The sequence below is a fragment of the Macrobrachium nipponense genome, chromosome 31 (assembly GCF_015104395.2).
Source record: "Macrobrachium nipponense isolate FS-2020 chromosome 31, ASM1510439v2, whole genome shotgun sequence".
NCBI lineage: Eukaryota > Metazoa > Arthropoda > Malacostraca > Decapoda > Palaemonidae > Macrobrachium > Macrobrachium nipponense.
The window spans coordinates 9152142-9170062 of NC_061093.1; positions in this window are offsets into that span (position 1 = coordinate 9152142).

The following is a 17921-nucleotide window of genomic DNA, read 5'->3' on the forward strand; positions in this document are numbered from 1 at the left end:
AGGCTGAACTAGCTCAGGACTCATGCAGAAGAGTGTGATCCTAGAAACGGCGCACATAGTAAGAAAAGTTATGGACTCCTAAGGAGGCAGGAGGCAACCCAGAACCCACACTATAAATACCACCCAGTCGAATTGGAGGACTGTGATAGACCAAAAAAATAATAATAATAAGAATATATATATATATAGATATATATTATATATCTATATATCTATATATATATATATATATATATATATATATATATAGATATATATATATATATAGATATATAGATATATTATATATATATATATATAGATATATAGATATATAGATATATATATATATATATATATGTATATATATATATATATATATATATATATATATCTATATCTATCTATATATGTATATATATATTAGAGAGAGAGTATATATTATATATATATATAGATATATATATATATATATATAATATATATATATATATATATATATATATATATATATATATACATAGCGGTAAAGGTTTAAATGGAGACATCTATTTCATATTGGGCGTTTATTTAATGCAACGTTTCAGGACAGCCCCATTTTCAAGCTGAAAAATTACAAATAATAAAATAAAATTAAAATATTTACTCATCTAAAAAAAACATACAATTACAATACTTAAAGCATATTAAAAGAACACCAGCTAAACGCAAGTACCATTTCCAGTGAGGAAGGAGACGAGTGATAAAAAACAAACACAAAACACGAAGGCATCTCTGTTGTTTACGCCAGGTATAGAGGGGTGGAGGCAGTTTGGTTGTTCAGTTTTGGAACAATCGTCTTTATAAAGAGCGATTCGAAGACCGCTAGCTGCTGCGGAGAAGACGCGTTTGAAAGGATCTTAAAGTTTTTATATTCTATATTGACTCTGCATTTCTTTGTGTGGTCACGGATGCTGGAAAATTCAGGAGATGATAATTTGACTCCAGTACGGAAACTCACCCCCCCTATGGCAATCTATTCGGACCTTAAGAAGTCTTCTTGAGGCTCCGATATATTTTCCTAGATCACATCTAGGACAAGTATATAAATAGACAATATGAGATGCCATGAAAGGGTTTAACTTGTTCTTGATATTTAAACATTGATCCAATTGTCAATGGGTTTGTTGGGATCAGCTGGCATTTTATGGCCGGACAGTAAGTTCTAATAATCTGTTGCATTTTGACATAGAATTTCGAATTGATTAAAATGGAACACTGGCATAGAACGGCATTCTACTACAGTCTGAATAGCATTGCAAGGTAAAGTTTCATATACATAAATTTGTGAAGACATTTATAAATAAATAAACTACTGGGATAACAGTTATCAGTAAAATATTTCTTTAAAAAGGTGACCTCATTGGGTGGAATTCAGACCATCCAGAAGAAAGGGAAAAGGCCCTGTGGAAAAGAGTAAAAGAGAGTTTATCTTAAAATTGAAATTACAGAAACTATAGAAATTTGTGCCCAAACCTGTGAAAGTCTTCTTTCTGAAAATCGCCGTGTAAAATCTGAATTATTACGAGACACTTCTATATCCAAAAAAGCAAGTTTTGTTGTATTTCTTTCTCGTAATCAATTGTGAATTTTATATTCGGGTGGGCCAGATTAGCATTGTGTAAAAATAAGTCGGCTCTATATTTATCTTTCAATAAGATAAAAGTGTCGTCGACCATAAACGAACAGTAAACAATTAAAACGGGTTGAATACAAGCCAGAGGGCAGTTGTCCAGCAACCGCTCCTCTAACTCACACATAAGAATATTAGCCAGCACCGGGCCAAGGGGACTTCCCATTGCCATGCCGTCAGCCTGCACATAAGCTTTACCATTAAAAATAAAGGCAGTGTCCTGCACCGCCAAGGTTAAAAGTTTCTTTAAAATTGTCGTAATTAAAACCGTGAAATAGTGTGTCATTATCAGTAAAATCTTATTTAAAATGATCTGTATAGTTTCTTCCACAGGAATATTTGTGAATAAAGCTTCAACATCGAGGCTTACCATAAACAGGTCTGAGTCCTGACATAAAATCCTTTCTTAAACTCAAGCGAATTTTTCAAAGTATAGCTATTCGAAGAGAATTCAGTTAACAATGGTATCAAATATTTTGCCAGTTTGTAATTGGGGGTATCATATGATGTCAGGATAGGTCTTATGGTAATACCCTCTTTATGCATTTTTTGGCAGACCATACATATACCGTAAGAACCTCCAGTACTTAATAAATCTTGATATGTATCATTATTAATGACTTTCTGGTCTAATAAGGATCTTAGAAACCTATAATCTTGTCTTCTGACCTGAAATAGTAGAGAAATCAGGTTCACCTAGGACACGGAATTTAGAATTGTCTGAGGCTTCCCCTTCGGTTGATATATATATATATAGATATATATATATATATATATATCTATATATATATATATATTAGAGAGAGAGAGAACATATTTTATATTTTATAAAACACATAAGATATCATATTCCAAATTCTATTCCTAATAAGAAATGTAAAAAAAAATATAATAAACAAAGAAACAATTATGAAATATAAAAAAGCAATTACATAAAAAAAACGAAATGGAAATTTGTGAACTTACTTGGGTGGCTTGCTGGAAATGTACATTCGGAAGGGACAGCGACCTCTAAATGGAACAAGCTGTTCGTCCACAGTGAGATGAGGCCCTGGAGAGTAATTTTTTCGGCAAATTATCCACCACATGATCAAAGACCTTGCGAACTGGGGCAAGGCGATCTGTCCTCATTTGCCTCATCTCTGGTGGCAGAATCGTCGAAACGTATCACTCTCGTTAGTAGGGCAAAACGACGCTCGCTCATTATTACAACGGTAAAAAGGATTGCCCCTCCGGAAGATCCACATGTCGCTTGTTGTGGCGTGATTGTCTGATCTTACAGCAGACATTATCAGGATCCCAATGAACTCCTTCAGTTCCCTCAGGTCCATGTCCCTGAGGGCAACATTGCCCTTATGATGGTAATTATCCCTCAAAAGGGCAAGTCGATCATTGGATTGAAAGACAGTCTCCGCTAGCATAAACATCAGACAGAAAAAGCGAGAATATGTCGCTCACTCTTTCCACACCAACAGTGACATCAGTGGGAGCTCCAGGTTCAATCCTCAGCGTGAACAAAGAGGGGAGGGAGGCATTGGGACCTCTCCGCCACTTGTCCCACTTGACGTGCTTGGACAACCTCAGGACAATGCGCTGGATATGAGCTCCCCAGGCGGACTGGTAGGGCAGACCCCTCCTCCTCCTTCCTACTCCTAAGCTTCGACCGGGTGAAGAGCGCGTCCTCGAGCCGAGAAGTTGACGGACCAGGTGTAGGTGCGGCGGTTGTAGTACTTGTTGTTGTTGTTGTTACAACAATGGGGAGCAGTTCCCACTAACCCCTGATGCCTCCCCCACATCGGCGTCATCCTCATCCCCTTGGGAGAGGTCAAGAGGATTATGCTGGGGTCACACATTCACGTATCACGACGGCGTATGCCCACGTATGTGGATCATGGGCATCATCGTGGTGAAATGATCTTGAGCAGCTGGTAAACAGGACACGGGCTAACGGACATAAGCCAGCACTGTAAATTGCACTGCAAATGTATGCGCAAAGAAAGCAAGGTCGGACGTCTGGAACTTCCGCTGATAGTGTAACTTCACGTCGTTACCACACCCACCGTTGTGGGGCTGTAGGGTACAAATGCCCGGCCTGTAAACAGAGCAGATTGTAAAGTGATGGAACATGTATGAGAGAATGTAAAAATATTGCATTCTGAAAATCCAGGTTGTAAATTCACTTTGGTAAAATTCTGCATGTACTGTAAAATATTCTATATTTTCAACAAATAAAAAAAAATTAGTCAGACATTATAATATACATACCATTGGAAGTCCCAACATCTTGGGCTTCTTCTACGGAACGATGTGGGGATTGAGGAAGTAGAATATGTTCAATATCCACTTCTCCCTGTCCGTCAGTCATCTTCCGTGTCGCTGTCATCACTCTGTATCTCATCCAACTCTGACTCCTGTAGTGGAAGATGACATTTCCTCGACCTGAGGTGTCTGCAGGAGTGGCTGTATAATAGGTAGTCTTCTCCGGGGCTTGAAAGAAGTCCTGCAAGAAGATGTGACGTTGATGGTCCCTTCCTTGATCGTTTTAGGAGGTTCGGCATCTTGAAGGGCGTTGTGGAGAGTACTTGGAGGAAACTGCTGGTCTCGGGAGACGGAAACAACAGCTGACCTGAGGGTTGTTGTTGTTGTTGTATTGAGCGCCGACCTGACCTTTTATACCCCGCTACAGCGTTGCCATGTCGCAGAGGGTTGTAAATGTGCGAAACGGTTACCCCGTAGGCTACAGCGCAATTAGGATGCCACGTGCTTCGCGGTGGAAAGAAAACAACGACGGCGAACGATGCAGGTGACCCTAGCGCCTACCCCGCAGCAGTCAACCGTGGGTCCCACATGCAATGCCTGGTGACATTTGGCGTGACCACCCACGACTTGTTTTGAACATTTCAAAACTGGAACGGGCTAAGGCGCCCTAGCGGGCGGAGCTTAGAGCCTGGATGACCCGTCACCGCCCAACTTCTACGATCTTACGTAAGTTTTTCCACGTTACATTTACGGTTTACTGACGTAAGCTGTTGCCAACTACCAATTTCCACTCATGCGTGGGCGTGTGAGCATTGATATGTGAATGTGTGACCTTAGCATTATCCTCCTCTTCCATCTCCTCTCTGAGTCGTCGGCTTGCCCACTTGGGGTCGTCTTCCTCCTCTACAAAATGGCGGCAGATTCCTCTTCCTCTGCTTCAGTCTGTAACTCCAGTTCATCCTCGAAGCACTCTCTAACTCATTGTGGAGTGCACTGAATGCATCATCCCCAGACGTCTGTCTCTTGGAAGCCATGACTGAAAAAAAAAAAAACAATCATTAGAAATGAGCACTAGAAAAAAAAAGCAAAAAAAAAAAAAGCATTAGAAATGAACACTCGAACGGAATCGGCCCATATGGCAAACAAAGGGCATACTCAGGCCCAATGCTCCGCGTTCCAAGCATGTGATAAACACCACCATACCCCACCCACCTATTCCAATAAAAAATAAAAAAAATTAAAACACAATATACTAATTAGTTATATGATAAATAATGTCCTACATCAACTTAGTTATTATAACTTTTTTTTTTGTTTTTGCAAAAAAAAAAAAAAAAAAAAAAAAATTTAGCACTCGAAAGGAATCGGCCCATATGGCAACAAGGGCTTATCAGCCAATGGCCCAGTCAAGCACGTGATAAAAACACACCATACACCCACATATTCCAATAATAAAACAAAACTATACTAATTAGTTATTTGATAAACACTGTCCTACATCAATTTAGTATAACTTTTTTTTGCAAAAAACAAAATTTAGCACTCGAATGGAATCGGCCCATATAGCAACAATGCCGGGCATACATGCAATACAACACACCATCCTCCAACATATTCCAATAATAAAAAAAAATCTATACTAGTATGAAGACTGTTCAATATGCAACGTTTACCTAATAACTTTTTTCAAAAAAAAAACCAGAAAGTGGCACTCGAAGGGAAATGGACCATATGGCGATATATGGCATCTCAGCCACTCCAAGGTCACTCAATGTGTTATGCACAACAGAGTTCAAAACATTTTCCAATATAAAAAAAACTATAATTAGCTATTATACACACAGTCCTACATGAATTGGCTACGTAATAAACTTGCTATTCGCAAAAAAAAAACAAAAAAAAACACAGAAAATGGCACTCGAAGGGGACTGGACCATTTGGCCATATACAGCGTTTTAGCCATTCACAAAGGCATTCATTTTATAGATACATCATCCCCCAACATATTCCAACATTACAAAACACAATTAGAATGATTACTGCTCAATATGCGACATTTACCTAAAAACTTTGCTTTTTGCAAAAAAACCCCAGAGAGTGGCGCTCGAAGGAAAATGGACCACATTGGCGGTATATGGCATCTTGGCTGCTCCCAGAGTCACATACATGATACGCAAAACTCCAACTCCACATTTTCAATATCACAAAACTATACTAGTTTGCTATTATGCACACAGTCCCTAACTGAATTGGCGGACATAATAACTTTGATTTATTCGCAAAAAAAACACAGAAATTGGCACTCGAAAGGGACTGGACCATATGGCCTTATATGGCATGTTAGCCATTCACAAAGGCATTCATTTTATAGATACATCATCCTCTGACATATTCAACATTACAAAACACTATTAGAATGGATACTATTCAATATGCGATGTTTACCTAAAAAACTTTGTTTTTTTTTTTTTGGAAAGTGGCACTCAAAGGAAATTGGACCATATGGTGATATATGGCATCTCAGCCACTCTGATGGTCACGCATGGTGTAGGTACACGATCTAGCCAGACTTTCCAACACAACAAAGGTCACATGACTATGCACACTGTTCACTGAGAAATTGTATGTAATAACTTTTGATTTTTGATCACTAACCTCTTAACGGTGTGTGCGGGTTGACCTCAACCCAAGCGATTCTCAGAAAAGGGGGAAGCACTGGAGACAGATGTAGGCAGGTCTGAACATGGTCACAACTTGTAGTAGATGAATGTCTGCAGGGTGCGACCCGTTGCACCTATTCAGGGTAAAGTTAACAGATGTTAACTTTGTGATAGTGATGTGTAGTGCAGTGGAGAGGTGGCTACTCGCCCCATGGTGCTCCTAGACAAAGGTCCTTCTCAGACGCCTATGCACAAGGGAGGAGGCATACTGGAAGCCAAGGGAGGTTGGGGATTACACACTGTTAGTTGTCCCCTCAGTCAAGCCTGTTGTCGTTCCCAGGTATCAACAGGCAGCCACTGGAAAGGCGTCTTACGGATGTGTAGTGAGGGAGATGACTATCCGGCTACTCGAACTCCTAAACTCAGTCCCTGTCAGACTGCATACACCGGGCAGTAGGCATACTGAAGCCCATGGGAGTCCAAAGTGGTTTTTCCTCGGGTAATTACTCCTCAGTCGAGAATGCAATCTGCAGTTCTCGAAAGACAAGCCATTGTAAGGCTTCCTTAAAGATGTGAACAGATATGGATCCCAGTGTACACAAGTGGTTTGATGGGGCTTTTTGGTTTTTGATGTATTTCAGCCATTGAAAAAGCAGAAACTTCCAGTTGTCGAGCACCAGTATTTGGGTGCCAAAGTGCTCTCCCTATCTGAGCTCCTAGCAGTGTCAAGGACTCCCCATGTGTCCGAAGAGCCCAGGTGTCCAAGCGCCTAGGGGTCCATCTGCGCTTCTTTAGGCCAGAAATTAATATTGTATTTAGTTATGCAAGTGAAGAATATAGACTATTTGGACCTAGATCAAATTGTAAGGCAGGTGAGAAAGCATTTCGACATTGTGAACCAAGACTATGCAATTACTGCCTGAAGTGAGGATAATATAAGAAGAAAAGTGGAGCCCCTTTTTTTTCTTTAAACTTTTTTCTTTTTTTAAACGTACTAGGGCTCGAGAGATTAGGGGTAATCCCTGTTGAGGGATGTACAGTACTTGCTTGGCAGTACATACACTGGTAAATTGGAAGGTTAGCTTGGCCTCTGCACTAGGACAAAAACAAGGCAAATGTGCGTCCACCTGTCTTTTTGGCACCAGCAGTCAGGCTTCCAGAGGCAGTCCTGTCTGGCCCGGTGCCTGTTTTTACCTTGTGTGCCAGTTCCGATTAAACAGGAAACCAAGTCAACCCCAGACAGGACATCTGTGTCTGAGCTGTTGAGCTTTCAGAGAAGTCTCTTTTGTTTCTTCTCTAGTCACAAGTAGTTGCGATGCCAATAAGAAATAACCAATCAATCAATCAATCTAGTCACACAAGACGTTTTTTCTTTTTTTAGGATTGGAACTGGTGTTTGTTTAAAGGAGCAAGCAGATGTATTTGTGTCTTTGCCCCCTTCTAGCGTCTAAATAGTTCTAGGCCTTCTGGTCAAGACTTTTGGAACCCTAGTCTCTGACTAGCAAGACAATCCAGACGGTTCTCTCACCCATTCTCCAAGGCAATTGGATATGAGCTTGAATATGCAGGGAGTTCTCTTCCAGATCCCCGTCCAAACCCCAGAGAGTTTTGTAGTTCTGTCTTTAGGGACAGAGCTCCCCAATTGGGAGTCAGTGTAACACACAAGCCCTCTCCCGGTTCCTAGCTCTTCCTGGATTTGTCCTCCCTTTTGTCTGGTCATGACTTCAGTTTTTAAATGTCATCTGACTGACTTCTGCTGAAAATAGTTCTAGTCATCATTTCAGCACCTCAGCCCAGTTGAGGACCCGAGAAGATGTCAGGGACACGTCCCCAGAAGAGCAGAATCTTCACTTATGCTTTGGTAAGCGAAAAGCCTTTCTCTTACGGCTATATTACTGCTTAACCTACCTCACATCTAGACTATGGTAGTCCCATTTAGATAAAACCTCAATCCTAACATCTCTGCTTAAACAGGGAAGCTGGTTCCAGTATTCCCTCTACACCTAATAGCGGAGTTTTCCTCAATTGACATATCAATCTTCATGTCGTTCGATTGTTTAAGACAAGTTTCGTAGGATATACTGGGCCATCGAAAAAAGGATGTCCTTCCCATCATGACCTTTCGATCCCCTGGTTTTTGGATCTGATTGTTGTATATAGCAAGTCAAACTTGGACCTGTTGGCCTCTTCAAGACCTTCACTTCAATTTAGTCATGGCATGGGCAACGGAGCCATGTAAAATTCCACCCACGAAAATTTCTCCCAGAAAATTCCACCCAAAAAAGGATTTATTCTAAAAATGGGAAATATGGGTGAAATACACAGATAATGTAAAAAAAATTTTTTCTTTGAATCAGTTGAAAATCTAAAAACACAGATAATGTAAAAAAAAATTTTAATCTTTGAATGAATAGAAAATATGAAAAAGGCAACATTTTATTTAAACATTTTAATGCATTTTAATTAGTTAAATTCAGTCTTCAATTCAACCTGTATCAGATGATAATATAAACAGACAAACATAAACGAACATAAAATCTTCGTCTCCGTTCCCCTCTTCCATACTGAACACCAATATAAGTCTGTTCAAAATAGGAAATAAATTCTGTAGGTATATCCTCACCATCTACAACATCGTGGTTCACTTTCAATGCAAAGGAAGAGTCAGTATTATACGAAACTTCTTACCTGGTTCACAAATCTTACGCCAGCACGATGACCTAAATGAAATAAACATCCATGCTATATCACTACTTACAAACACTGATGTGAAGGTGCTGTGCAAAGATAATTCGAAATCCATGATACATTGCACATTGCATTGGTTGACTGTTTGGCCGTAATTCAAAGTTTTTTAGTTAGTTAAAAAAAAAAAGTCTTCTGTAGGTGGCCTCTTGTTATTAGGCAACAGGGCAAAAACTCGAGGGAAACTCCTTCCTTTAACAACGAAATGGATCGCGAATAGCTGCTGGGTCCAGAGATTTGGAGAAGCTTTAAAACGTTCCATCACCGGATCATATGTTATATGCTGTAGATCCAGGGCCCACTTAGACAGGTCAGACGGACAGAGGCCCGCTTTACGCTCTCTCTGCGCAGTGACGTCAGCTGATCCACATCTCACCTGCCTGTGCCCTCTCCCTCTCTCTCTCTGCCTGCTCCCTCTCCCTCTCTCTTGATTGATTTGGATATCCAAGATTAACTGACAGCATATTTATCATGTCTATAGTATATTTTTGAAAGGGGAATAAATATATAACCATTACATTACTGTAAGTTTATTACACAGTTTATATACAAATTATGTACATACAAAGGTTAACATAGTTATGTTTGCTGTTCTACATACTACCTTTCACTTTCATGTGTTTTTTACTTTCACTTCTGCAAGTCTTGTCTTTTTTCTTATTATCCTAATATCATGTTTAACTTTCTAATTTTAAAGAACACTTATATTTTGGCAAAGATACTGCACCAACCACGGTTTTCATATTTGTCAGTGCCTGATTCACTTCCATCAGCCGCAGACAACATTTCCTCTATGGATCTCTTAATTCCACGTTTCTCTGCCCTTTGAGACCTCTCACTCGACCTGTTACTTGCATCTGTAGTGCCTAAAATTCATAAACAAGAACATAAGCGATTTAAGAATATGTAAAATTGTAATACTAATTTTACCTGTCTAATAAAAACTTTAAGGATATGTAAAATTGTTTACTAATTTGACCTGCCTGTTGGTTATCACTTATGACTGACCTCTTCTTGTGCAAGCCTAATCCATTACTTGTGACCAGACCCATCAAATAATCCCCTCCCCCACCAAAAACCCGCCCCCAACACACACACACTAACATCCTTCACACTTCGTAGAAAGTAGATAGATAAATAGACCGATAGTTAGATCGTTATTTGACCAGGGTTTGAACATTGATTAAGGTACAGTAGGATGCACTAAAATTTAAACTTAATAATCAAAACTGCATAAATGCAAGTCCTTCAACAATGGTTCCACAAAAAAGTCAAAGTAATGGCACATTTGCATAAATATACAGTTCAAACAGTCCAACAAAACACAAAAATTGCTGTACATTGCTATAAATACATAACAATTCCTTAAACACAACACCTCCCTCCAATAAAACCTGTAACAAAGCCATAAACACAGACAGACACAGACACACACACACACACGCTAATATATAGTACTGCATTATAGTTTAATTAACCTTGAGGCATAAGGAGAGATGGATTTGCATCATCCTTTAACGTTCATTGTCGCTTAGGAGTATCAATTCCAAGGAGTCTGGATTTCATGTCATCTTTGTAGTCAGTGTCAGCAAAATGCACAGAGCATACCACTGCATTATCAGCGTTTATGCTATCAGTGCGACAACAGCAATGAATCCATTGTTGTCTAAGTTCCTTTGCCCTTGGAAAACGAAAGAATCGTACGTCTGATCCTGATGTTTTTCTTCTTGTATTATAGCACCCATATACTGAACAGTTGTTTGGCATATCTGCAGAATTGAAGTATGCCTAGTGGAAAAAGATTACAATGAAACGGAGTACACACGAGGGTGTCTTGAGTCAGACTGGTGAACAAGACTGTGCAAGTCACTGTATTAAGTCAGTGCATGTAGGGGCTCAGCTCACGTCCTCACTCATTCCCACTGTGAGCTCTACCTGCGCGCCGGCTGACCTGTCTAAGTGGGTCCTGGATAGATCATCCAATCCCGGATGATCTATCTCGGTGCGGAGATCATTGATACTGTCTGAATAGTTTGCTTGTGTGTTGATAACGACAATCGTTCAGACAGTCGTTCCTACAATCTTTCATGTATAGGGCCCTTTAGTCTGTTCTGACACTTTAAATAGATTCAGAACCTATGGTTGTTGGTGGACTTTCCAAGGTCTGTCCTTCAAGCCATGTCATCTCAGTGAACCTAGCTTCAGAGATCGTTTGTCATTCTTCCTAAAGAGATTTTTTTCTTCTGTTTACACTATAACTCAGAAAAACAACTTTGGCTTCTTTTAGTAGCCTCTGCTTATGTAGGTTTCAGGCTCACATGTCCCTTACTTCCATTCCGCTTCGACCTACTGGAAGTATAATCAGCCTTCACACGAGTCTCAGTGTCGTAAGGAGTGAAAACTGAGCTACTTTCTCTAATGGTGCCAGCTACGGTTTGTTGCTAGCTATGAGGCTTCCAGAATCTCGAGTTTCTAGCTACCCTGGTGCTCAGAACTTCAGGTCTGCCTGGCTCCAACTTTAGATCTTACAGCTCTACAAACTCCCAGCAGCTTGACTAGTGCTGAGTTTGCCTGACACCAGCTCACCTACGTACTGCCAAATATAGTCTGCCATCAGAAATAAATATACCTCTCACAAGCTACCACGGCTTACTTGGCGCCATCTCCAGACTGGGTCAGCCGCAGTCTGTCGCTAGCTATAGAGCTCCCAGAACCTCGAGCTTGCTAGCTCGCCTGGTGGCCAGCTTGCCTGGTGGCCAGCTAATAGTCTGGCTCCAATTATAGAGCTCCCAGCGCCCAGAGTTTCATGCTCCACTGTTGCTCAGCTTGCTTGGCACCAGCCACAGTCTGGCACCAACTATACAGACTATGGCATCCACAAATGCCTGGGAGTTCGACGGGGCCCAGTTTGCCTGATGACAAGCTCGCCCAGTGCCAGCTACAGTCCAGCACAGCATATTTATACCAATCTGCGAGCTCCCATGTTTTTCCTGGTGCCAACTCCAGACTGGCACCATCCTAACAGCGTTTTAAAATTCTGCAGTACCACGGGATAGAGACTGGCATGGTATGGCAAGAAAAAGCATAGGATGTTTATCTCTTCACCTTTTGTGAGGTATAGAGTTTTTAGGAGCCATGAGGTAGAAAGTACCTGGAGCACACGCCACTCTCAGTGGATGGATTGTAGTGTTAAATATTTCAGTGTAGGTAACAGTGCTTCTGGTAGAATTTTTATATTGGCACTGCGCCCAGGGCAAGGCACCTTTTAAAATTTTTCTAGGCTATCAGGTAACTCCTTAGCTAGGCATAACTTCCACTAATCCTTTGATAGCCATCAGAGTACTCCATCGCTACAAAGCTCCCACTTACGTTAGAGGCGACCTTTGGGTCTGCTGCCACGCCACTACAGGTTAAATTGAGTGACAACCAGTTGCAGTTCTATACTGCAAGCTCTCTTTACTCATAAGAAACGACAAGCATTTTATTCATGCTAGCACCTTTTTTATTTCAAATTTTTTGGAGTAGGATAATATGTCTATGTATCCCACCTCCTGTTAATATGGGATTCTGCTATGTAACTACTTGGTAAGTTTCATATATAAAAATGAATTTTTATAATAAACTAAGGCTTAAAAATATATCTTCCCAAGTAGTTACAGAATTGGAGGGAGCCCACTCTCCTCCCCTCTGATGGACTTTAAGCATAAAACAAATAAGGATTGTCTGCTAGGTCGTTCCAGTATTATGTTAGTGGGACGGGCTGTTACCTACACAAACTACATACATTGAAGCACTACCCGCGAAATTTTGTTATTTGAGCTGCTGTACAAGTGTAAACTATAGCTAGGTAACTACTGGTAAGCATTTTATATAAAACCTATTTTCATTATATAGCTGTCATTTCTGGTTAGGTAGTTTTCATGTTATTTTGAACTACAATTTATTACGATGTTTTACATGAATATTTGTTACTCTTACTGGGCTCTCAACTGTGGTTAATGTTCCACTCTTCGTATTCAGAGGAGTTTTCTCTCAAGTAAGCACCCAACTTATGAAAACTGGAAAGGAAGCAACTACTTTAGTGGAGATATGGTATATATAGTCTAGAATATGAGAGTGACATGATTTTACTTAATGGCCCTGACGACCGTTCAAAATATTTTGTCAGACTTTTGGCTTGACATTATGATGTTGGTCTATGCGTGCATTTTGTTGTCCAACATGGTTTGCTCAACATGTGTTTGTTTGTAAGGTGTTCTTACATTGCATGGAACCAGTGGTTATTCAGCAACGGGACAAACGGCTTTACATGATTTCTGAACCAAGTCGAGAGTAAACTTCTGTCACCAGAAATACACATCTATCACACCTCAATGGAAAGGCCTAGAATCGAACCCGCGGCCACCGAGGTGGTACGCCAACACCATATCGACCAACGCCACTAAAGCGCTCTCAACATGTGTTTGAAGGGAAATTTGACTGTGGGAATGGGGTATTTGGATGGGCAAACGCCATTGACAAGCGGTGTGAAGGAAGTCCAGCTCAGCCAGACTTTTGTGGGTGAGTTTTATGTAATCCATCAAACCTCAGTAGCTATGCAGATCTTAACTTGGGAACATTATCTATATATCCTGTCTCAAATCTAATATTGAGGAGAATAAAGTAAAGAGAAATGAGAGAGAAATTTAAATTGAATTTATCCTTAAATACAAAGAACATACAGTCTTACATGTAAAGAATATGCCAACAAGATATCTAGAAACAAGGGGTCAGGAGATACTAAAGGAATTTGAATGCTCCCTGCTGCTCGCAGGATGACGTTATGAAGAAAATAAACTGCATCCAGATTGCTTTCAGGAGAGATTATAAGAAATTTGAAAACTCAAAGAAGTCTGGAATTTTGGCTAATGACATCTATACTCCTCGTGGTGCTTTGACGAGATGAGATTTATTGTGGATCGAGACTTATCACGAGAGAGCTTTTCCAATCCTTAATAAGAGTGAAAAGCCTCAGCAGATCTAAATACGATGCCTCTTCCATTCTCATTAATTGCACTGATCCTCTGGAATTAATTTCAGATCAACAAGCAAGCTTGCATGAGAAATCTGGTCTCTTTTTAACTATCAATCTTTTCTCCGCTTAGATCTCCATTTCTTCTAACTTAGCAGCACCGCCAAACCAGCAGTGATGTGTCTTGATCCAGAGGCCACATCTTTGCTTTTGAACTGCAAGACTTGCACTGAGGCTGGATGTAAATTTGGTTTGAATGCGAGACACCTCTTCAAATCTATTGACAAACAACTTGGGTCCAACCCCAGTGTGAATCTTGAAGTTCAGAAGGAAAGAGGCCTCTGGATCAGGACAGTGTTATTACTATTGATTTAGCAGTGGCAATAAGGGAGAAGAAACAAAGATCTAAGTGGAGGAAATATTGGTTGTTAAAAAGAGACCATATTTCTCATGCAAACTTGCTGTGGATTTGAGATCACACATCACAGCCAGAGGACTGTATCAGGGTCCTTGCTGGAAGAGTGGTTTTCGCCCTCGGCTGCCAATCCGGTGGTCCGAAGTTCGACTCCCGGCTCTGCCAATGTGGAACCAGAGTAATTTATTTCTGGTGATAGAAATTCATTTCTCGATATAGTGTGGTTCGAATCCCACAATAAGCTTTAGGTCCCGTTGCTAGGTGACCAATTGGTTCCTAGCTACGTAAAAATATCTAATCCTTCGGGCCAGCCCTAGGAGAGCTGTTAATCAGCTCAGTGGTCTGGTAAAACAAAGATATACTTGTAACTTTTTTTCACAGGACTGCATAATTATGTGAGAATGGACGAGGCAGCATATTTAGATCTGCAGAGGCTTATCGTTCCTTTTTATTAAGTCACAAGGACACAAATGTGAGACTTTCTACTTATTTTCCTCAAAACGTTGCCCTATGAGGAGTTGCGTTCAAGTTCTTTAAGCATCTCCCTGAGGAACAGATAACCTCTTATTTCTTGATGACAGTTGCACTCAGACAGTTTTCTTTCTGACAACAGCTGCTGCTGATGCACTCATTCTATCCCTCCACTTGCGGTAGCTGGTTAGAATCTCATATGAAGAGTCTTCAGTTGTTTGCCAACATTAGTACGTCAGTGATGCAACACTTGGGGTTGTAGATAAGTCTCCAGCCCATTCTTCCCTTCAGATGGATGGAACTCTGCTGAATGAGTCTGAAGCTTTAACTATTATTATTTGTGTAACGTTTGACTTAATATTTTACTTTTGAGAAACACATTTTACTTTGAGAAACATTTGATAGAGGAGTCGGCAAATGCAGACCTGTCAACCCTACCTGAAACTTTTGCTGGAGATTATAAAAAAAATGCGGGAGATTCATAAATCCAAGACAGAAGTCATTATTTTAATAAAATTTATCCAGTAATTCTCAATATATTGCATTTTATCTATTAAAAAAAATATAATTTTCGTTGTCCATACGACAAAATGGCTGCCTTTATAGCCTGTTGTACTTATTATTGCATGTATTTTATAGGCAGAATATGATAGTGATATAATTTTTGAACATGAGAGTATATGCATATGTTGCTGATTCTTAGCTTTTCACAAGTAATTCACATAGCAAGCCTTGTGGGCGAATTCATTTGTTTGACAGGCAATAAGTGATTCTAGTGTCCCTTCAAGATTAAGGCTGGCTCTCTGAGAGGTGAAGTTCTTATTGACAACACTGAACACCCTTTCTTCATCAGCGTTACTCTGAGGTAAGGTCAGAACTAGCTTGGCAATCTTACTGAGGAAATAATTATATTTACTGAAAAATGAGTGTTAGTAACAATTACGAACTTAAAGTGCAGAAGATTTATTTGAATGCGGGAGAATCGAGTGCCAAAGCGGAATGCGGGAGGTATTTTCGAAATACGGGAGACCCCGCAAATTGCCGGAGGGTTGGTAGGTCTGAAATGCCACACGAGAGTCAGGTACTTCACACAAGGCCTCGTATATTTATTACAGTGGTAAAACTCAGTGCAATCTGTTTTAGGGTCAATCGTCTTCCCTTTACTAGAATAAAGTTTTTCCGGTGTGAATGTCTGCTTCTGCCAGAGATTTATCTCATTTAGATGGAGTGGTTCGTGGCGGTAGATTTCTGCTTCCCTAATGTGAGCAGTTATGACTTAGACCATCGACGGATGGTCTCTTGTTTGTCAATTTTTCATATGTTGTATTTTATGTCACATTTACTGTTGATCCCTGATCCCTTTTGCATGCCAGAGCAACAGATTTGCTGAACAGCAATACCAATATGCAGCAAATATGCCTCACTTTCAAACTTCTCAGTTCTAGAGGTCCATTAGACTGTGGAACACTCTGCTTGAGGATGTGCAATTCGAGCTTCAAAATTTCAAGGGAAGATGTAATACATTACTACCCCAACACAGTTTTCCTTTAATTTTTGATATACATCACTTTCATCTTTATCTATTTATTAATTTCATTTTTTCTTTTTCAGTATGTGAGTGGAGATTTCTCCTTCTTTATTTCCCTTTACCTCCTATTACTTTTCTCTAATGAATACCAAATTCTTTGGAAAGCCTGAATTTCAAGTTAATGGCCATTGTGGGCTTGTTCCACATGAAGAGGGTCATCTTCTGAATACTACTACTACTGCTAATAATAATAATAATAATAATAATAATGATAATAATAATAATAATAATAATAATAATAATAATAACAACCACGCTTGTACTCGTGCTTTGTCCCCCGTGTTTTGGGTCTGCTTTAATAGTATGATCCATATTACAATTCTTCGCTCTTACCTGTAGGAAGAAGGAAGGATGGTATTGTAGTATTGGAGATGATATTCCATTTCTCGTCTCCGAGGCCATAGATGAAGGGCGATAATAAAACAATATATTCTTGCTATGTTTTTGGCTGAGTTGAATAATGATTATACACAATACAAAAAAGAGTATATAATAGACTCGTAACAAACATAAGACCATCGGAGCTCTATACACAATGAGGAATCATATTCCACATCATGAGGTAGGAATTTACAGGATGGAAGCCTGTTTCGGAACTAAGTTTTCCCGCGCTCGTTACGTAACGTCTTGCATAAATGACGTAGTCAGTACAATTAACCACCTCCTTGACCTTTCAACGCTCTCTCCGCTGCAACATCAGCTTGTTTGCCCGTCTAACATCAGTAACCTCTGGTAATCTTGTTGTAGTGATGCTTTCAGGGGCCTTTTGCCACATATACTAGACTCTTTTTGGCCAGTTGATCATTCTCTATCAGGCAACTGAAATTTTAACACTGCTTTGGGATGAGAAGAGTGAAACACACTAGTCATTACAAATTGAAATCATATCACTTTTCGAATAAGAAGCTTTGAAGCTTGGCATCTGTATAGCATAGGATTTACATGACCATAACCATGGGGGTAGTGCTGTCAGTGAACCTCATTCGGTGCAATGTAGGCATTACTTAAAGCTCTTCGCAGCGTCCTTCGACCCCTAGCTGCAACTACCTTCATTCCTATTACTGTACCTCCGTTTCTATTCTCTTTCTTCCATCATACTGTTTAATTGTTTCATAGTGCAA